At 48.1% G+C, this 23,658-nt stretch overlaps 1 pseudogene; it reads right to left on the bottom strand.

Moving 5' to 3' along the window:
* Positions 1-7,685: 7,685 nt before the first annotated feature.
* LOC103633907 (putative E3 ubiquitin-protein ligase ARI6) lies at positions 7,686-11,166 on the bottom strand (annotated as a pseudogene).
* Positions 11,167-23,658: the final 12,492 nt, after the last annotated feature.

The raw sequence follows: 23,658 nt of genomic DNA on the forward strand, positions 1-23,658 counted from the left end.
ATCTTTTCACTTCTAAAGACAAAAGTGGATTTCACATTTTGAAATCTTGTACCTAAAGTGACCTTTAGGAATAGGAGACCTAATCTTAGGAACAAAAACAAAACTATTTTTGTAGGTATCCATACGCTTGAATGTTTGTTCTTAAGATACTTGTCTAATTTGGTTCTTTAATTGAGTGTGATGAGTTGTGGAGTAATCTCCACAATTGCGTCTACATATACATATAGGCATAAAAGAATATATTCATAAATAACTAGACAACCTAGATTATTCCCCATTAAAATATATCTAGCTCTATAGATTCATCTTATCTTGAAAGATTCTATCTTATCCTAATAGATTCATCTTGTCCTAACCACTTTACTAATCTTAGGATAACAACCAGGATCCAAACCAAAATTAATTAGATCTTACCTAGTCTAATTTAATTATACCAATCTAATCTAGATCTCAGCTAATCTAATATGATCTAATCTAATCTAAGGTGCTCTAATGCGATTAATCTGATCTAGTCTAAGTTTATCTAATCTAGTAGAAAACCCTCATCTTATTTGATTCAACATTCTTGCCTATATTTAAAGGTTAAAACCAAGTAACTTAGAGTAGTTGAATTTGGTAGATTAGACACTATTCATGTCTAACTCTAAAACCTAAATTGGTGTCTTAGACCAACTCGACCATATACAAACAACCTAAACATTATTGACAGATTGCCTAATCTATCTAAAGATTCTAATCTACTAGCCTGACCTACATGTTTCTAATGATCTACATAATTTTTCTAGCCCGACCTAACACAAAGCCACCAAACCAGAATTTGACATAACACACTCAACCTATGCTACCTACCTATTGGCTATTTGTTTCTATATATAAACTACCTTAACTACATAACCCTAACTTGGACACCAACACCAAGACCAAAGAAGGAAGAGAAGATCGACCTCGACAAGGAACGATATAACAGTCAAAGCGAATCTCGAGATGAATCAAGACTTAAACATTTCGGATGAAATCTTTTTCTTGCCATAATCTTTCTTACCTCAACCTGTCCAGCTTATATCCTACATAATAGGTGGCTAGATACCTATACTCTCCTAATCACCCATTAATGATTATTATCGAAAAGGGGGACTCTTGATTTTTGAACTAATTAGAAACTAAATGCTAAATTACAAACCATTCTTTCTATATCCCCTTTCTTACTAATCTCGAGGACGAGATTATTTTTAAGTGGGTAGAATTTGTAACACTCCAAAATTGTATCTTGATGAATTAAGAAAATTCCCTAAAGATTTAAAATTTCAAGCATATTATAACCAAGTTAGGAATTAAGACTATCTTCCCTACAATTTAATAAATAGTAAATATAAAATGTTGGCTATATACTTAAACTATAATAAATAGGATAGTGAGTTATTTCTATATAAATTATTCCTATTGGATTATATAACTACGTTAATTCCATGCTTATTAAATTTCATGCATACAAATACTTATTTGAGCAAAGTTAATAAAGAGTAAATAAGTGTAAAATATTTGCATTCATGTTGGTGTTTTGGTTGTGCATATAAACATGGTTTCAAAATTTAAAATCAGATTTGAATTGGGATAATTAAATCTAGAAATAAAAAAACAGAAAAATAGCAAATAAAAGGCTTACCTAATCGGCCACTTAAGGAACACACCCCATGTAAGTTTTTCCACACATTTTTTATTCCACTTGCCGGATCTTGCATCACTGTTACTATCTTAGATACGAGTTTGTTAGGGTTCCTAATAGATAGGATAGGATTGTAACAGATAAGTATCAGATTAGATCTATCATGTAACATATTTGGTTTCGAGTTTGTTAGAGTTCCTAATATATAGAATATGGTTGTAACATATAAGTACGAGATTAGATCTATCATGTAACCACCCACCTTCCATCCTATATAAATATATGCCACCATAACACCTCAAGCCATCAATCAAAGACTCATCTCATCCATTGCCTCGCAGCAGCCACCTCTCGCCAGTGGGCTTGCCACCACGGGCAGGATGTCGCAGCCCTGTTCCGGCGTGAACATGATCGTGCGGGGAGAAACGGCCCTGGCCGTTGATCCGGTAATGAGTGCTCACGATTGAATCTCAAATACCCCATCGTGATCGAAAATCGTAGCCATTGATCTTGGATCTGTTGGCCGAGATCAGATCGCAGGATCCTTTAATCTCGAGCGTTGATTTTAGATCCGACGGCTGTGATGGTGTAACACCACAAAATCATATTTTGGATGAATTAGGGAACTTTATCTCAAAATTTAAATAAATATGTTTAGAAACAAGAGATTAAATGAAATATCTTATATGAATCAAATTACCTTTGGCTGATATATATATTTAGATATATATTCTCTAAAAAGAATTAAGTTAAAACAATCTCTTAATAAATATTTTACACCTGAGGTTATTCCCCTAAAAATGGCAAATAAGTGATGTACATTTATTTTGAGATAACTTTTAATTTGTCTACACATTCAAAAATAATATTTCCCTAAAATAAAAAATGTGTAAATTATTCTCTTATCAAATTATGTATATATAAGCATTTATCTAGGTGAATAATTAATCAATAAATAAAATAAAATAAACTTTGTGTGGCATTCTGGATTTTTTTGACTGAGAATTTGAATTAAGCTTCAAATTTGAACTTTGTCTAAATCTGATTTGAATTTGGATTGTGAAAAATGGAGACACACAAAAAAAAGGAACGCTAACTATCTTGGGACTAAAAGCACCAGCCGACCAACTCATTGTCCAGATATCCCAAACGACCAGCCCATGCATAAGTCATTTATTTATTATTTCTCCGGCCACTTGCCTCCGCACACATCAAGCATGGCATCTCGCACTAAACTAATCCCACATGCCAGGTGATTCTGTCCTCCTTCTCCGCGCGGCCGGATGGCTCAAACATACCACAGTTCAGGTCTTCTCATCTGCGTTCGCGTCCATGCCGGGGCCCGTCTGCGGGACGTCTGTTTCCGTAAAATCTCCCGAACAGACTCCACAGATTCCGGTGTCGTTGCGATCCGACGATCCGGTCCCTACTCTTCCGCATTGACCTGCCCCTAGGCTATATAAACACGGAGCCTAATCATATGAACATGATTTAATCCAAAATTGGTGTCCTAGATCGACTTGGCCATACACAACCACCTAACCTACCTGTTGGGGTTTCTAATTCACCTACCCAAAACTAAAAACAATGTAAACCATGTTTGACCTACCCCATGTACTCACAATTGTTATCCCAACTTGGATAACAATATCTAACACCAAGACCGATGGTCTCTAAATCAGACTCAAGGAGAAGGAGGTCAACCCCGACATGGAAGAATACGAGTCAAATCAAATCTCGAGATGATTCAAGATTCACCACCCAAGATGGAGTTTTTCCTTACACAGTACTTCTTACTATCATCTATCCTTGCTCTAACCAAATCTCATATTGCCTAAAACGTGGCTAGCATAGAAGATACCCATGTCTTCCTAATCACTTTCTAATTAACATAAAACTTCTTATTCTTAAACTAATTAGAAACCAAAAGCTAAACTGTAAATAAGGCTTCTTACATCCCTTTCTTAGTAAGCTCAAGGACGAGATTATTTTTAAGGGCGTAGAATTTGTAATACCACAAAATCATATTTTGGACGAATTAGGGAACTTTATCTCAAAATTTAAATAAATATGTTTAGAAACAATATATTAAATAAAAGATCTTATATGAATCAAATTATCTTTGGCTGATTTATATATTTAAATATATATTCTCTAAAAAAATTAAGTTAAAACAATATCTTAATAAATATTTTACACTAGAGGTTATTCCCCTAAAAATGGCAAATAAGTGATGTACATTTATTTTGGGATAACTTTTAATTTGTCTACACATTCAAAAATAATAATTCCCTAAAATAAAAAATGTGTGAATTATTCTCTTATGAAATTATGTATTTAGAAGCATTTATCTAGGTGAATAATTCATCAATAAATAAATAAAATAAACTTTGCGTGGCATTCTGGATTTTTTTGACTTAGAATTTGAATTAAGCTTGAAATTTGAACTTTGTCAAATCTGATTTGAATTTGGATCATGAAAAATGGAGACACACAAAAAAAGGAACGCTAACTATCTTGGGACTAAAAGCACCAGCCGAGCCAACCAACTCATTGTCCAGATATCCCAACGACTAGCCCACCCACAAGTCATTTGTTTATTATTTCTCCGGCCACTTGCCTCAGCACGACATCAAGCATGGCATCACACACTAAGGGCCCGTTCGTTTTTCACGGATTGAAGGCCTGGAACGGTTTCTGGCCGGATTGTTTCTCTAATTTATGTAAGTTTTGATAAATTGGAATGAATCCTGGTGTAATCCTGGACAAACGAACGGGCCCTAAACTAATCCCACGTAACAGGTGATTCTGTCCTCCTTCTCCGCACGGCCGGATGGCTCAAATAGACCACAGTCGTTCAGGTCTTCTCATCTGCGTCCGCGTCCATGCAGGGCCCGTCTACGGGAGGTTTGTTTCCGTAAAATCTCCCAAACAGACTCCACAGATTCCGGTGTCGTTGCGATCCGACGATCCGATCCCTACTCTTTCGCAGTGACCCGCCCCTAGGCTATATAAACACGGACGAACTAGTCCCAAGAAACTGTTTGCTATATCTGTATCGCGCAGCTCGATTCGTGCTCCAGCCGGGATTCGGCTGACGCTCACGTCCTCAATGCGGCGATCCGCAAACACGCTGACGTTTGGGCTTTCTTACTTACCATCTCCGCGATCCGCTCTTGCTGCGGCGACAACAGTCCACAGGGGCGTTCTGCTACTCTGGCCAGATCGTCACTACCCGGTCACGGTAAGCTGGTCAAACTCGAGTTCGGGTCTGTCATTTTTTACGTGGTCCTGTGTGCGTTGGGTCATTGGATATCTGGCGAGTGGGGATCGGCTATGGAGTCGCCTAATGCCCATGGCACGCCACCGGTCGGTAGAGACAAACGAGGAAGAAGGTCCTGTGACCATTGTTTTCATGATGGACGACCTGGATTATATCATGGATACCCCTTCGTCTCATAAGGATCTGGCCGTTGCAGGGTGATCGGATGGTGGAGATTGGTTTGCTCCATAATAAAATCATGACCATAGATATTTAATCTGACTGTGTATAGCTCGTACCGATTCGCTATGGTGGGGGGTCTAATCCGGGGCGTTGAAAACAGATCTGGCGGCCAGTATTTGACCGTACCCCTTCGGTCGCGACACTTTGCGAAAGAACCCTCGGCTTTCATTAAAACCAACCCGCCCTCCACACACTGGAAGAATAATTAAATCTAGATCCTAGAATTTACACAGAAACCCCTGAGCTCTCCTAAAATAATGTCCCCGATCCATAGTACTTAAACTTAGTAAAATAATTATGAGAAAAGGATTTTTAGGGTAAAAATAAAGCTAGAACCTTGATTAATTCATAAGTAATTAATTGTGACTTTAAATTGACCTATTCGAGTTGCATTAGTTTCATATTAATATTGTTTTTCATCTAATAACCTTATTTTATCATGAAACCTATGATTAAAATTATACACTTAGTTTCTTATATCCCACAATTAGAACTTCATAAAATTATAACTCTTTAACGGTGACTCCAATTATAGTCGTTCTCGAACATACGGTCTCGTTACGACGCGTAGATCATTATTACGCAGTTTGTTCTTATGTTTGGTGTGATGTTAATTTTGCCTATACCATGTTTGTTTGTATTGCTACATTTGGTTAGTTGAAGAGCAAGTTGGTACCTGGAATCTCAAGTCTCACGCAAGTTGTGCTCTTGATCACTTCTTTTTACCCAATCATGTTCTTATTAAGCATAATGATCTGCATAAGTTAACTTTGATGGGACCCAATAGGTTACCCTAGTTTGACTATCTTTATACCTTGTTTACCACTGAATTTTTTGGGTAGTACCTGCTATTGCTTTATGTGGTTTTGGGTATGGAGATATACACTATTCATGATCAAACTTTTATTATCAGTTTGTTGTTTACTGTTCATGATAAGATCATTATATGAAGCGTCCCGATCCTTTGGGACTCAAATGTGATACAATTACTAGTCACAGGAGGCTAGTAACCACATTCCTTACTTCCAATAGTATAGAGTTTAAATAAAAGTTATTACAATACCGGGGTACAAGCTCGAGAGAGCCAGAATATAAAGCGCAGTAGAAAGTACACTAGCCCAAGCCACAGGCAGAACTGGGTGCAGACACAGCCCTCTCAATCAAGCATAACAGAAAAGAAATCTTCGGCTGCTGAAAAACATAAATAAATCTGGGTGAATACACTAGGTATTCCGCAAGCCCATCCCGCTCCCGTAAAGAGAAAGATACCTATATCATACATGCTTTATATGGTGGATTTAAAGTCACTCTTCTTTTCTCAGAGAAAGGCAGTTTATGTAGGGTTTTTCCCAAGGAAATACAAATAACACAATACTCAACCACCACTGAGCTTCCCGCTCCCGTGGCCTTGTTTTAATTTTCAATACGCACTCACACACACATTTCCCTGTTCCCGAAGGTTGTAAAAATCTCTAATTGTCATACCACACCAGACTCGTCCATACCAGTGGACACGAACTATTCGAATAGGTTTCAACTCTGCGCAGAGGGGTACACTTTACCCACTAGTCCGGTTTCTGCGATCTCACCGTCGCGAGACCCGATTGCCGAATCTCTTTCTTTCCTCGCACGTCCTAACCTTAACGGTTATACCGGAAGGAGTCAGTCCACCGCCATGTCCAAACCGGACAAAACATTCACTACAGGAAACTGGTTAAAGAACGTGGGTGAAAAACCGTCGAACTTAATGTAATAAGCCGTCGAACTTACCGTAAGAACGTGGGTTTACCGACGAATATAGCCGACGGCGATTTTTGGACGAACTTAGAGAAGTAAGTTCGACGGCCCCGTCGAACTTAACCTTAAGAACGTGGGTACCGTCGAACTTAACATTAAGAACGTGGGTACCGTCGAACTTAACATTAAGAACATGCGTTTTTAAGTTCGACGGGGGCCGTCGAATTTTTTCCCATAAGTTCGATGGTACCCACGTTCTTAAGGTTAAGTTCGACGCGGTCACGTGGCCGTCGAACTTATGTGTCCTGCGGAGATATGCGCGGACTGAACAATAAGTTCGACGGTACCCACGTTCTGAACCTTAAGAACGTGGGCACCCACGTTCTTAACCCTGCGTTGGTCTGCGAGGACTGCACAATAAGTTCGACGGTACCCACGTACCTTAAGAACGTGGGTACCCACGTTCTTAACTCTTTTCTAGAAAAAATAAAAAATACAAAAATGAAAAATTAGACACACATAATATCGCATGCAACACAATATATCACATACAATACAGATTTCAAACACATTGATATATGTTCATATCACAAATTCACACAAGTCCAAATATATAAGTTCACAAATTCACATAAGTCCAAATACATAAGTTCACAAATTCACACAAGTTCACATACATAGTTCACATTTTTAGTTCACAAGTTCAAACACACAAGTTCAAACATTAACTCCATCGCTCTCGATCAGGACATCACCACTAGAATTGAGACATCCGCAAAGTCAAAGTGAGGGGGAGTCACTTGATGAGAGCCGGAATCCTACAAAATAAACCAAAATTCTCATAAATACACAACTGGCATTAAATCACGTGTACACAAAGATATAGGAAAGCATGATAAACATAAAATGTGGCTTCCATATTTGTGCATGAACAATAGAAGCTGTTTTGGATTAAAGCCAAGTGAACAACTTGACTATATTGATAAAAAAACAGCTTGACTAATTCATTGGTGTATGGTCTAATGGAAAAAAGGGTTAAGAGTCATAGCACATACCTTTATTTGGCTTAGTGCGGATAGCTTCAAACCAGACACTTTTATGATTTTGGTTGTAGTTGTAGCCTACCAAACAAATAGCAAGCATCAGAGTAATTACCGAAGCTTTGTCATATGTGCTACGCCCAACACCAATGCCAAAAATTGGGAGACCCTGCCAATGACAGAAACAAAGAAAAAGAAAAAAATATTGGAACAAAGAAAGAAGAAAATTGCTAGAACTACGACATGCAACTTAACAATTGTGCTAGAAGGTTTGCTAATATTTTTTGAAAATAAAAACTAAGAGTCTCGAGGAACACACACAGACTATACTACTGTAGTATATAAATGGGAAGCTAATGACTATCTGATGTTGCTCACAGGTGAGAAATATCAAGGCGAACCCAAAGCTTATAAACCCATGTTGCTGTTAGTAGGACATCATTCCGTGGAAGTTTGACAATCAATATAAGTTAACACTTTAACCTCTTCAGTGCGATCTTCATTCGGCATATTAACTTTCCTATTGAAAACTGAAAATCAAAGTACTCCGTATTAAGAATTTCAACAAGGAGATAGACGCATTAAGTCCAGAATATGGTAGCCTTAGAATACCAACAGTAAAAATGCATGTCTAGTTCAAACACACAAATGACTGGCTCATAATCAATCCATATAGGGTAATGGTTCAACCAACAGATTTTATTATTGGAAGTAAACATCTATACCTCCTTTGTGTATCCTGACAGGCCAATAAGTTGTGAATCACATATTGATCTGTATAAATCTACTAGGGCTATAGGCCTCTACAGATGGACAGTGCAAACATTGATCAGAAAAAGAAAATGAATTTTGCTATATAAACAGACACAAATAGGCAGATTATTGAGAGTGGTATTGCTGCAATAATAAAATAAACAATCAAAATGAGAAATGATTAGGAGAAGACCAGAATCGTAGAACTTTAAGGGAACCTTCGTTAGCTTTCTGATTAACATATACAGTAATATCTGGAAGGATTAAATTCTAGACAGGATGACTCACCTCCAGCACACTATCAATTTCATTTTGAATCCTCCAATTCAAACATTCTACAATCTATAGAAACAAACATATTATTAATTAAATTCGTGGTCACTTCACCCACTGTTGAGAAACTTGTATGAAACGTTACCATTTTATGAGCCTTCGCTACATTTCACTCTCTAGCCTTAAGGAAACACACCAGTGTTTCTTTGGGATAGCCCTGGTGCATATTCTGCGCATGGGTCAAATAATATGAGTGACTACAGGTCTACAAATGCAATACATGTGTCTGTATTTTATGCACTGTGGTACTGATGTACTATACAGACGGACTTTTTTCCATCATCCAATACCCATCCTATAAGTGGGGTGAGGTTATCGAAAGAAACAAGTTTGAGGATGATAATATTGTATTCATCTCCAGCAGATCACCACAGCTTATAACTTATATACTAGGATTATAGATTCAAATTAGGAGCTGTGATTCTATCTCTAGAGCAAACATGCTTAGGCAACTCGAAGAACAAGTGAAACTAATGAAGCATGGGAATACTTCTCTGTCATTTGGCATTTCAATATGCTTCTCTGGTAAACCAACCACCTTTCAACACGCTCTTCATCAGCAAACCATTCGTCATGCACCTTACTAACACTCCTGTAGGGTGAACATTAGAATCGAACACTGAAATTAACAACACGAAAAATGACAGATAAGCACCATGTGCCCTGAATCGATACACAAAGAAGCAATCAAGTACCACCTTTAGAAGCAATAATTGATTTTATACAAGTCGAGTGCACTACTGTTAACGGGCTACAGCGGTATGACTTAAGTAAAACACAAACCCTAAGCTTACTTGCACAGCTCTAATTTTGATAGCCTATTGTCTAAAAATATTTAGCAAGGCAGCAGAAGAAGCAAACTACAAGAGTAAGATTACAATCTTCTTGCAGGTGAGGACTGTACCAGTTATAGTTGCGGAGAAGAACACATGCCTCTGGTTTGGAAATTGAAAGAACAATTGAAACCCTATTTATGTCATCCTCTTGGCGCCGCTTGATATCAACTTCACTCAATATACTGTAATTTTGCTGGGCCACAAATAAGCAAACAAGTGTAAGAACAGCAGTCCATGAGGGTATATAGTTATTTCAGTTTCAGCATGTTTTATTTTCTTGGACATGTAAGAGAGTTGTGCATTATTACAAGAAAAGCACAGTAGTTTTAGTATGTTCTCATAATTGCCAAGACAGGGTAAAACATTAATTGAGATTGATAGGAAGTGATAGTGTTGGGAAGGAGACACGGAAACAAGTATAGGCCATAGAAGCTAATCATGTTTAGAGTTCTGCCTGTTAAAAGAATCTTGATCATAATGAAACGAACCATCATCCCTGACACAAAGAAATAATAGCTACGTAACTCAATGTCAATCTCAAGCACTCATGAAGACCCTATCTATCATGTTTATTTGGTTATCTGTACCTAAGTAATTAAAGTGCAGCACATGGTATAAATATGCAAGAAACATGAATATTATATACAAATATAGCTGAACAAAATAAATACATAGCAGTTGTGTCCACCCACATCCATATTAATTTGTAATTTACCATAAATGAATGTTGTCCAAATGGAGTTGTAGAGGACAAGGATGCTAAACCAGTGCTGCTTGGATGTGGACATGGGTGTCCGGTTCAACAATTTTTTTGACGCAAGAATGATAGTTGGAGTCTTGGAGACGGATGCAGGTGTAAGAATATAGCTTGGATTCAAGTATCCAACTTGGCAGCTTGGATTCAAGTATTCAAGTATCCAACAATTTTTTTGTACAGGATGCAGGCGTATGATAGTTGGAGTCTTGGACAGGGATGCAGGCGTGTGATGAGGTACTGCTGCCAGGAATTACATGTATATGTGGCAGGCAGGGATTCTGTGATAATGCCTTTACTCTTTGTTTGTACAGGATCCTGCTCTGCATCTGGAGTTCCTGGCCAATTACATCGCTGAGCTATCCCTGCTGGAGTACAGTCTTCTGTCTTACTCTCCATCACTAATCGCTGCCTCAGCTATTTTCTTGGCGAGATTTGTACTCCAGCCAACGAAGTATCCTTGGGTAGGTTGGCATCATATCTTCTTTGTGTAGCAGTTGTTGCCTGATGAGAATGATGCTGTCTTCGTGGCTGACGACACTCTTTACATCTGGAAGCAGAACTCCACGCTTGCTCACTACACGCAGTACAAGCGGTCCGAGTTGAGCGAGTGTGTAAAGACACTGCACCGCCTTTCCAGCGTTGGTCCTGGGAGCAACCTCCCATCAATAACAGAAAAGTACAGCCAGCACAAAGTAGGTGATCAAGATATTATTCTTCAGTTTAAAATAGCTCTACCGACCGTTAGTACTAATATATGTCTTCCTTCCTCACCAGTACAAATTTGTTGCGAAGAAGCAGTGCCCGCCACAAATCCCTGCCGAATTCTTCAAGGATGCGGCATGCTAGACAATAGAAAGAAGCGCAACAGTTACTTACTGGATTGCACAGATCAACCTGAGAACAAATCTTCACTGAAACTCGATGTGGCGGAGGGCATGCTAGATAATAGAAAGAAGCCCCGCGCCACTCCACGAAGGGCGCCGCCACGGTAGCCGCGCGGAAGGGGGACGAGCCGGAGTCGGGTAAGGACTGGAGCGAGATGTGGCGGAGGTCCACCTCGCCGAAGGTGAAGTACAGCAGCGCCACGACTGTGCACAGAAACTCGATCGATCGATGATCGCCTGGCAGAAATTATTTTGTCCATCAGACGAGCCGGCACTGGACAGGAATCATCCTAGCTAGTCGCCGAGCGAGCACAAGAAACCCCAAGAGAATGGTACGAAGAAGCTCCGTCACCTTAACCCCAGCGGAGAGGGAGCGTCGACGCGGTCCGGCGGTGTGGGTCCGGCGGTCCGGCGGCGCGGGTCCGGTGGCGGTGGCGTGGAGGGGATGAGAGCGTGTGAGAGACGGTGAGATAGACGAGTCCCGCGGGTTAGGGGTTTTGGTTTCATAGTTAAGTTCGACGGTTTCCTGCTGGCCCACGAATTTAAATTAAAAACGTGGGTACCCACGTTTCTAATATCTTAAGTTCGACGGTTTTAGCCAGACCGCACGAACTTAAATTAAAAACGTGGGTATCCACGTTCTTCGTCAAACCCATGAACTTAACTGTTGGAACTTGCTACCAAGTGCAAGAGGATCCAACGGGAATGAGAGTTGATGTAAACAGGGTTCTCGCACGAGATGTCAAAAGCTCTGTTAATCTAGCCTCTCACGGGCACTGTGCGGGAGTATTTATAGGTATCTGAGCGCCCAGCATCTCGTGTTAAGGACGCATGTGCCCTCAGACACCTAGGTTATCCCCAGAATATTCCCATAAAGTAGGGTTACAGACTGTAATTACAGGGATGCCTTTACAAATTAGGCCCGTAACGCGCAGCGGCCACGCAGGGCCCGTTGCAATGGGCCGGATCACCCGTGGGCCTCTGAGCTGGACGAGTCCGCACGGTGGGATGACCTCGTCGCAGGCCTTCGTCTAATGTCGTACGGGGCGAAGGGTGTCCCTGCCCGTTTTATCTCCGTTGGACCAACGACTGCAGCGAAGGCCTCGAGCGAAGGGTGGCGTCTTTGCCTTCGCCCCAACATTTGCCCTCCGAGGGACCAGTTCGACAAAGTCATCTGGTGCCGAAGACGTCGCTAGATGGCGGAGACGCTGCCCTCGCTCGAAGTGGTTCCGCGGGGGTTTTTGACATGACCGTTGATTGACACCGTACTATTGGACTGCGGCTTTCCCGAAGCGACGCGCCCTGTGTATAAAAGGGGGCGGGGGTCGGCGCTTTTTGAACTTCACTTTCTACGCTCCGTGAAAACCCTAGCCACCTTTTCCACCGTCTTGCTGCTCGTTTGCCCTCCTTGCTCTTGTTCGCCGGAGATCTGGCTCGAGTGAAGCAGACCGCCCGCCGCCGCCGGCGGTACGTAGCGATGCTGACCTCCTCTTCTTCTACTGCCGCTACGACGCCGGCCGACGCCTCGCCGCCGGCCGATGCCTCGTCTGAGGAGACGCTGAGTACTTTGGTGGCGGAGGAGTTGCGCGCCGGCGATACGGTGGATTTTGGTGTGTCGAGGATGTCGTCGGTCCGCGTGCAAGATATGCAGCGGTTGTGTTACTTAGGCGGCGGAGTTGCTCGTGTTTCAGGGACGGAGGAAGTCCCCGAGCCGGAGGGCGAGTTGGTTGTGTTCGAGGCGTTCTTCGCCGCCGGTCTCCGCCTGCCTGCGCACCGATTTGTTGGAGAAGTCCTGCGCAGATTTAATGTTCAGATACATCAGCTGACTCCAAATGTCGTGGTGGCTCTGTCAAAGTATGTCTGGGCGACGACTTCGTACGGCGGGCAGCCATCAGTCAAAGTCTTTGCGAAGTACTATTGCCTACACTGGCAGAAGAGGATGATTGGAGATGAGGTTGCTCAGTTTGGGTCCTATACGTTTACGCCGAAGACCGGCAAGACCACGATGGAGGTAGTCGAGTTAGTCCCTTGCGCCCGCAACAAGTGGGACACTTGGAATGAGTTTTGGTTTTACGTCGCGGAGGGTACCGTCGAAGACCATGAGGGGCTCCCCGTGTCTGAGATGTGTTCACATTTTTACTCAGCATACCCGCCCTTTGAGGTGGCGGAGGAGGATGCAGACGAAGGGGCCCTTCGGTGCGCCACCGGCCTGAGCAGTGGGCGCGATTTGGTTGAAGAATTTGTGGCGTACGGGGTATGGCCCTTGGAGCATGGTTGGGCGTTGGGCGAAGTGTGCCCTCGCCAGATGCCTTCCCATGGTGGGAAGCTGGTGCGAAGTCCTGCCTTCGCGCTGGATCTGCAAAGCCACGATCCGGCCGCCTTTGTACGTGAGGCGGAGGATGGGGCGGTGCGGATCGTTGGTCGGTACGTGCCGAGGACAGAGGGCCAGCGTAGCTGGGATATCTGCGGGTCGAATGACCGTTTGAACAGGGTTTTTGAATTGAATCGACTGCCGTATAACGGCTATCTCGGCCAAGACGATGTGGACCGCCGCGGGAAGAAGCATGTGGTAGAGTCTGGAGACGACCCTGCGCCGGCGGGTGCCCCATCCTCTAAGAAGAGGAAACTAGGTACTGCTATGGGAGGACTTGGGGTTTCCGATGGTTTTGCTAGAGAATTGATGAGGACATGCGCGGCCCCGGGGGGAAGGATGTCTTCGCCCGAGCTCCGGGAGTCTTCGACACGGATGCTGAGGGTTACCGGGGGTTGGTGGCCTAGGAATGTTCCTATCCCCCGCGTGGCCGACGAAGACTTTTTTACATCTCGCATGGTTCGTGAATGGAGAGTGTTTCCTTACGGGCGGAATATTGCTGCTGTTGTGTCGGCAGTGATGGACAAGGATCGCCAGGGAGCTGCACAGAAGCGCCAGGCGGTTGTCAGGCTTCATGAAGCCAGGCTGAAGAGGCAGCGAGGGGCTGCGAAGGCTGCTGCCCCCAGCGGAGGCAAGCCGCCGCTGGCGGCGAAGTCGGCCGTCCCTGCGTCTAGCAAGGCGGCGGAGGTTGCGTCTGGCGCCGGTGGTTCCAAGTCTGCGAAGACTGTGCCGCCGTCCAGCAGGGCGCCGAAGGTCTCGAAGGCGGCCCGAGGGTTGTCGTCGCCGGGCAAGCGCGTCGCCGACTTCGCCACCGATATTAGTATGGACGACTATCTTGGTGGTAAGCCGTTGGCTCTTTTTTTTTAATTCGTTGATACGTCGCAGGGTCGGACGAAGGCCAACTTGTTATTGTTGCGCCTGCCGCGGCGACCACGGCGGCTGCCGTAGTGCCGAAGGCGAAGGGCGGTGCTCTTAGTGCCAGAGGCGAGATGCCGGCACTCGCTGCTGTCAGGGACGAGGCGGGCGCTGTGTCCCGCCGGCTGAAGGAGATGAAGGAGGCGCTAAGTCAGGTACATTGAGCTAGACTTCGGTTTTTTTATCGGCTTTGTTGGGGCCGCGGTCTTACGTGTGTTTTGCAGGCGGCTGACTTCGCAGACCGCGCGGCGTCGGGGGCCCTCACGGCAGTTGTGTCTGCCGAAGTCGAGAGACTTCGGACACAACATGCTGACGCCGTCCGGGAAAAATCGGCCACCGACAGTAAGTGCCACAAGCTGGCGGACAAGGTGGCCGCGCTGGAGGGGGAAAAGACTGACCTCCGGCGCCAATTGGTGGAGGAGAGGAGGGAGGCCAATGAGGCCCTCGCCAAGGCGCAGGCTGCGCTGGCGGAGGCCAATTTGGCGGGGGCGGAGGGCAGTCTCGCCAGGGAGCGCGCCGTGTAGTTGGAGGAGCGGCTCAACGCCCTGCAGAGCCGTGTGGAGAGGACCGAGGCCGCGATGCGCGAGGAGGCTGAGCGGACGTGCAAACAGCTTATGGATTCATACCATGAGCTGGGCGCGCGGACCTGTGACTTCGAAGTGCCGGACCGAGAGCCCGGACTTCACTGCCTGGAGTGGGTACAGGAGGAGTTGCAGGCACTCCCCACTATCGTGGAGGGGTTTATGTCGTATGCCTCCCTGGTCACCTGCGAGGGGGCGATGAACGCGCTCTCTCGCGAAGGGTGCCGGCACTTTGAGGTCTTCGACCAAGCTGATGAGGATTTTGAGCGAGGTATCTACAAGGTTGAGGACCCTATAGTGAAGGAGTCCGCCGGAGCCATCTACGACCGGATGTGGGGCCCGCACGGTCGAGAGGTGGTCAGGGAGCAGGTCGAGACGGCGAGGGCTCAGGTAACGTTTGGCTTTTGTTTGACATTTGCTGGATGTGGGCTATGTGTGGGTTTGCTGAATCTGTGTGCTGTGTCTTAGGCGGCGCGTGGCGAGAGGGTGGGTGATTTCGGGGCGTAGAACAGCGCGCTGCCTGACCCGGAGTCGAACCCAGTGGAGGCCGTGTCCGAGGCCACCCTGGAGCCGCCCTCGGAGACTGCCGAAGGCGCTCCTGATGCCCCCGCAGCCGCTGCGGCCGGCGGAGGCCCGCCCCCAGAGACCGCCGGAGGCGCTCCTGATGCCCCCGCAGCCGCTGCGCCGAGGGCTGATGATCCTGCGACGGTGGCGGCGGAGGCGACAACGGAGGCAACAGCGGAGGCTCCCGCGACGGCTGGGTCTTCGCAGGTGGCGTAGTGGGTGTGGGTAGTTAGGGAATTTTGGATATGTTGCTGAATTTTGGTTGCTGCGCAGGTTCAAGATTTTGGGCCTGCGCACGCAACCACCACTACTAATTTTTTGGCGGCTTCGACCGTGGATGGTGGTAATAAATATGATGGGTCTGCATCTGAGTTTTCTGATTTTGCTGACTCTGGGAGCTCGGTTGAGTGGATTGAGGAGTCGTCGGAGGAGGACTTGGACTATTTTGCGGCCTTGGATGTGGCAGCGGCGGAGGCTTCACCGCACGCTGCGGACACAGAAGATGTGCCTGGTCCGAGTACTGGGCGCAGGCGGCGAAGGGCGGTTGCGAAGCGTAGAGTGAGCGGGGCGGAGGGCGGTCGGCTTCATGTGAGTAGGGCTAACCGGCAGGAACTGTTGTCCTTGCCTGCCGCCGCGAGTACAGGTGAAGGGGAATTGTGAAGTCTTTTTGCGGGTGAGGAGCTTAGGATAATGTTATTTAACTATAGGGAGATGAGAATTATTCCAAAGGTTGAGCCGATGTAGAGTGTGATGCCCTCGCTTGTACATGTGTAAAGGCTTGTATGATGAAGTTGTGTGCCCTCGCACATTTGGCTATGCTCGCGAAGGTGTTACGTGCTTGGTCAGGTGTATTTGTTATGCTGGACTGGTGCGTATATAGTCGGTCTTGGCGCGGACAGTTTGGTGTGGTCCTTTTTGCTTTTGTTATGCTTCGTCCGGCTGTGCCCTCGGGCAACTTCTGCGCGGATGGTCTTTGCAGTGGACTTTGGTTTTTCGCACTTGCTGTGCTAGTTCGGCTGCACCCTTAGGCGACTTCTGTGCGGCTAATCTTCGCGGTAGACTTCGATTTTTCGCACTTGTTGTGCTAATCCGGCTGCACCCTTTGGCGACTTCTGCACGGTAAGTCTTCGCGGTAGACTTTGATTTTTCGCACTTGTTGTGCTAATCCGGCTGCACCCTTAGGCGACTTATGCATGGTAAGTCTTCGCAGTAGACTTCGATTTTTCGCACTTGTTGTGCTAATCCGGCTGCACCCTTAGGTGACTTCTGCACGGAGTTGTCGCACGCGAGGGTGGCTAGCGCTGAGCCTCGCGGTGACTTCGTATTGGTCGAATGTCGAAGACCGTCGTCACGGTCTTTTTTCGACGCATGTTTTTGCGGGGGATTTTTCACTTGTATATTACATGGCTTCGCCTCGTTAAAAACCTCACCCCCCGGGAGGAAAAGAGTGCGGGCCAGAATAAAATTGTTTTTGCGAATAACAAGGGCGAATCAGCCCTGATGAGTCAAACAAAAAATTTGCGGAGGTTGTCAATGTTCCAGGAGTGCTCCAGGTCTTCGCCGCTTGGCGTTGTGAGCCTGTAAGCGCTGGGGGAAGCTTTCGTCTTGACTATGAAGGGGCCCTCCCACCTGGGCTCCAGCTTGCCCCTGGACTCTGTCCGAGCTGTTCGGACGAGTACGAGGTCCCCTTCATTGAATTCCCTTGGGATGACTGCATGGTCGCGCCATGCTTTTGTCTAGGCTTGGTATTTGTTTAGTGCTTGTAGGGCGAAGACTCGGTCTCCATCGATGAGATCCTTTGAAGTGGCCTCGTCCACGTCGGGGACGGCTGAAGGAACTGTTCGTGGGGACCCATGTTTTATTTCTTGTGGGGTCATAGCCTCCGATCCGTATAGAAGGCGGAAAGGAGTGAACCCGGTCACCCTGCACTCAGTCGTGTTTAGTGCCCAGACCGCCTCGGGTAACAAATCGGCCCACTTGCCCTTTTTCGTCGAGGAGCATCTTTTTGACGGCTGTGAAGATTTTTCCATTGGCGCGTTCCACAACTCCGTTGGACTGCGGGTGATAGACTGAGGCGAAGGCAAGCTTGGTGCCGATGGAGAAGCAAAAATCCTTGAAGTCTTGGCTGTCAAACTGCTTGCCGTTGTCGACTGTTAGTTCGGACGGTACTCTGAAGCGGCAAACAATGTTTTGCCAAAAAAATTTTTGGGCAGTCTTTGATGTTATTGTGGAGACAGCCCTTGCCTCGATCCATTTGATGAAGTATTCGACAGCGACGAAGGCGAACTTAAGGTTCCCCTGAGCCATGGGTAGGGGCCCGACGATGTCTAGGCCCCAGCGCTGGAGAGGCCATGTGTGGGCGGTCAGCTTTGTAAATTGCGAAGGGCTGCCTGATCGAGGGGAAAACTTCTGGCAGGCTTCGCAGGACCTTGTGACCCGATTTGCGGCGCAGATCATTGCGGGCCAGTAGAAACCTTGGCGGATCACCTTAGCAGCTAGGGCCCTTGGCCCTGCGTGAGAGCCGCAGGTACCACTGTGGACTTCGCGTAGGATCTGGACACCTTCGGTTTCGGTGATGCATTTGAGCATTGGCTGACTGACCCCCATCTTGTAGAGTTGGCCCTCAATCAGTGCGAAGTCCCGGCTTCGATGTTTGAGGCGCTTGGCCTCGTTGATGTCGGTTGGGTGATAATACCCCTGTAGGAACAGAGTTATTGGTGCCCGCCAGTCTTCGGTCATGATAAGGTTGACTATTCGGTGGCCCTCGCTGTCATTGGTTATTTGGAGCCCTTCGAGGCTCCGGACGGTTGGTGTGCCGATGACGTGGTAGAACACGTCGGAGGGCAGGGGCTCGCCTCTGGCGGCAGCCTTGGCCAATGCGTCGGCCTCTTCATTCTTGGCCCGGTCCACATGCTGCAAAGTGAATCCCTTGAATTGTCTCTCAAGACTTCGGATGGCCGTGAGGTATTGCATGAGTGCGGGGTCCTTTGCTGCATATACTTTCTCGACCTGGCCAGCAACTACCTTGGAGTCTGTTCTGATGATGCAGGTGGTGACCCCAAGGGCCCTCAGCTTGCGGAGACCGAGGATGACTTCTTCGTATTCTGCTATGTTATTTGTGCATCTGTCGGATTCCAGAGCGAAGCTGAGGCGAGCCGCATATCTGTGCTTGACTCCGGTTGGCGAGGTGATGACTGCCGCGGCGCCTGCCCCCGCATGGCACCATGCACCGTCGCAGTGGATCGTCCAAACCTTTTCTGCGGACGGGTCCGGTTGTGTTGTTGGCCCAGTCCAGTCGACGATGAAGTCTGCCAGGACTTGTGACTTGATGGCTGTCCTGGGCTCAAAATTGATGTGGTATCCGGAGAGTTCGGCCGCCCACTTGGCAATCCTCACCGATGCTTCCGGGTTTCTGAACAATTCGCCGAGTCCCCTATCTGAGGTGACCCGGACCTTGAATGCTTCAAAGTAATGGCGCAATTTGCGCGAAGACATAACGACTGCGTAGGCAATCTTCTCCAGCTCTGTCATGTTACATTTGGACGGCGTCAGTACTTCGGAGACATAATAAATTGGGCACTGCCTGATCACGCCCTCAACTGTCTGCTCCTGCACCAGTGCCGCGCTGACCGCATGCGGCGAAGCCGCAACATAGAGCTACAGAGGTAGTGAAGAGTCGGGGCTTGTAAGGACTGCCAACTCCGACAGGTACTATTTTAATGAGGCGAAGGCCGCTGCCTGCTCTGGTCCCCAAGCGAAGTCTTTTGTGCCACGGAGAGTTTTGAGGAAAGGGAGACTTCGCTCAGCGGATCTGGAGATGAATCTGTTGAGGGCGGCCAATCTCCCCGTCAAGCGCTGGACGTCTCTGGCGAACTATGGAGGCCTCATGTTTATGAGGCTTGAATCTTGGTTGGGTTGGCCTCGATGCCGTGGTGTGATACCAGGTAGCCCAATATTTTGCCTTGGCGAACGCCGAAGACGCACTTTTCCAGGTTTAGGCGGAGTCGTGCGTCTCGCATGTTCGCGAATGTCTCGGCGAGGTCAGTGAGATGGTCTGCCTTGCTCTTGCTGGCGACGACGATGTCGTCCACATATGTGAATATATTTCTGCCAACCTGCCCGTCGAGCACTGTCTTGGTAAGCCTGGAAAAGGTGGACCCGGCGTTCTTGAGTCCCTCCGGCATTCTGATGAAGCAATATGTGCCGAAGGGCGTTATAAAGCTGGTGCTAGCCTTGTCTTCCTCCTTCATGTATATCTGGTGGTAACCGGAGAAGCAGTCGAGGAGTGACATGACTTCGCATCCGGCCGCGCTATCGACTATTTGGTCGATCCGCGGCAACGGGAAGTTGTCCTTTGGGCAGGCCTTATTGAGACTGGTGAAGTCGATGCACATTCACCACTTCCCGCTCTTTTTCTGCACCATCACAACATTGGAGAGCCACGTGGGGTAAGCCACCGGCTCGATGAATTTGGCTTCCAGGAGGCGGTGCACTTCTGCCTTGGCAGCCTCTGTCTTCTCGTCGGACATCTTGCGAAGCCGCTGTTTTTTCGGCCTCACCGAAGGGTCGATTCCCAAGCTGTGCTCAATTATGGATCGACTGACCCCGACCAGGTCGAGGGCTGACCAGGCGAAGACATCTTTGTTCTTGGACAGGCAGTAGAGGAGCTTCTCCTCTTCATGCGAAGTGAGGTCTTCGCTGATAGTGACTGTCTGCTTGGGCGTGGCCTGGTCGAGGGGGACAGTCTTGGTCCCGTCGTTGCTCTGCAGCTGTGCCTTGTCGTGCTGTTTATCGGTTGGGCTGGCGGGTGCGGGGACCTCGCGCTGGGCCGTGAGGCAGTGCATGTTTCTCTGACCGGGCACGAAGTCTCGCTCTATGTTGCGCGCAGTCTGTTGATTGCCTTAGACCGTAATAACGCCTAACGGACCTGGTATCTTCATACATAGGTACAGTCCGTGAATGGCTGCTTCGAACTTATTGATGGAGCCCCGGCCCATAATGGCATTGTATGGATATACCATATCCACAATATCAAATGTTACTTGCTCGCTTCGGGCATTGGGTGCTACACCGAAGGAGAGAGGTAGCTCTATTTTGCCGACAGGAAAGGTGCCCTTGCCGCCGAAGCCATACAACGGGTTGTCCGAAGGCTTGAGCAGGCTGTGGCTTATGCCCATGCGATCGAAGGCGTGGAGGAAGATGATGTCCGCCTGACTGCCATTGTCGACTAGGACTTTGTGCAGGTCCCAGCCTGCCACACTGCAATTGATAACCATGGCGTCGCTGTGGGGGGCGCTGCGCAGGTCGACGTCTCGTGCGTCGAAGGTTAGCGGTATGTGGGACCACTTTGTCTGCACGACTGGGCCAGTGACGGCGACGTGGTTGATGCTGCGGTAGTGGTCCCGCTTCTGCCGCTTTGTGTCGAAGTCAGTGCTGGACCCCCCAGTTATCATGTGAATGACTCCGTGATACGGCTGATCGGCGAAGTCTTCCTGCTTTGGGGCGTGGGGGATGTTTTGATGTTGCTGGTGTGGTGGTGGGGGTGGGGGAGGTACGATTTGTACTCCCGGATGGTGTTGGTAAGCGTGGTGCGGTGGATGCGGGGAGGGGGCGTGGATATATGGTGGAGGGGGTTGCTGGTAAGTGTGTGCGATAACTCTGGGGTTGTCGGCTGGCTGCGCCCGTGCCATCCTGTCTTTGGTGGCCTTCGTTTCTGGGCAGTCTTTGGTTTGGTGGGCGCAGTCTTCGCCATGGAAGAGGCAGTAGAATCGGCGTGGCGGCTGCGCACGCCCCCGACCCCTGCCGCGAGTTCCATTTCCGCGACCCTGGGGGTGATATTCCTGGCGACGAGGGGCCTCAGCAGCGGGGTGCTGGTTGGCGATGTTGTGCACTTGTTGTTGATTGCGGCCGTCTCGACCGGAGTCTTGCTGCGGAGTCCTCGTCCACGTGCGGCTGGACTGTGGAGCGTCCTTAGGCTTCCTTTGGGACTCAACCTTGCGCTGGTGGAGCTCTTCGGATTTGGCGTTTTTCAAACAGCTGATATAATTCCTGGAGGTTCTTGGGCGGATCTCTGATGCAGTGGCTATAGAGGACGCCGGCGCGAAGGCCACAGATAGCGTAGTGGATGGCGATCTGGTCATCGACTGAGGGCAGCTGTGACTTGAGTGTTAAGAATTTGCGGTAATACTCCTGCAGAGTCTCCTTTTCCAGCTGCTTGCAGAGCGAGAGTTCGGCCAAGGCGTCGGTGTCTGGGCGGTACCCTTGGAAGTTGAGCAGGAACTTGTCCCGGAGGCTTCTCCAAGAATCAATGGACAGCGGTGGCAACCTGGTGAACCAGGTGAGAGCTGGGCCTTCGAGGGCGATGATGAAAGACTTGGCCATTGTGGCCTGATAACTCATTATGTATTGTGCTGGGTCGGTGCTGCCGTTGTACTTGGGATAGGTCCCTGCCCGGAAGTTAGCGGGCCAAGGCGTCACTTGCAGGTGTGGCGCTAGGGGACTTCGCTCGTCCAGGTAGTTGACCCCTTGGAATGGCGCGGCGTGCGAGAAAGTGTGGTCGCGCTGGGGGAAACGCGGGTCTTGCGGTTGTGCGCGCTGTTGCAGGGGTGGCCCATGCTGCAGGCCGAGGTGGCCTTCGCGCGTGTCTTCCAGTTGCTGCTGCGGGGGTGGCCCGTGCTGCAGGCCAAGGTGGCCTTCGCGCTGCATCAGCGCGATCTCCCGCTCGAGGTCCTGGGCCTTCTACTCTTCGTGGCGTATCATTTGCCGCACTTTGGCTAGTGCGGACACGCGCTGGCGCTTGGCCTCCAGTATCTCTTTCTGCCTCTGGAGATTGCGGTTCTTGAGGCGCAGGGCGCGCAGCTGTAGCTGTTCTTCCGCTGAGACGCCGAGGACTTCACCGTCCTCAGTGAGGTCCGCGCCCTCCAGTGGGGCGAAGCCTGGGGGTGGCTGCGATTGTCCTTCAAGGCCGTAGGTGCGGAGGGGGTCGTCTTCGCAGGTGCGGAGAACGTCGTCTTCAGTGGCCTCTTGGTGGGTGGTTTGGGTGAGGACGAGGGCCTTGCCCTTTCTTGCAGCAAGTAGTGCTGCCTTCGCAGCCTCGTCAGCCTTCGGGTTAGCTTTCTTGGGTGCCATCGCGGGTGGTTTTCTCGTAGCATGAACGGTGGGCGCCAAATGTTGGAACTTGCTACCAGGTGCAAGAGGATCCAACGGGAATGAGAGTTGATGTAAACAGGGTTCTCGCACGAGATGGCAAAAGCTCTGTTAATCTAGCCTCTCACGGGCACTTTGCGGGGGTATTTATAGGTATCTGAGCACCCAGCGTCTCGTGTTAAGGACGCATGTGCCCTCAGACACCTAGGTTATCCCCAGAATATTCCCATAAAGCAGGGTTATAGACTGTAATTACAGGGATGCCTTTACAAATTAGGCCCGTAACGCGCAGCGGCCACGCAGGGCCCGTTGCAATGGGCCGGATCACCCGTGGGCCTCCGAGCTGGACGAGTCCGCACGGTGGGATGACCTCGTCGCAGGCCTTCATCTGATGTCGTACGGGGCGAAGGGTGTCCCTGCCCGTTTTATCTCTGTTGGACCAACGACTGCAGCGAAGGCCTCGAGCGAAGGGTGGCGTCTTTGCCTTCGCCCCAACATTAACTCAAATAAAAACGTCGGTACCCACGTTCTTAGTTTGCCCCACGAACTTTTGTCAGTTTCTTGTAGTGATTC

The sequence above is a fragment of the Zea mays genome, chromosome 7 (assembly GCF_902167145.1).
Source record: "Zea mays cultivar B73 chromosome 7, Zm-B73-REFERENCE-NAM-5.0, whole genome shotgun sequence".
NCBI classification, from domain to species: Eukaryota; Viridiplantae; Streptophyta; class Magnoliopsida; order Poales; family Poaceae; genus Zea; species Zea mays.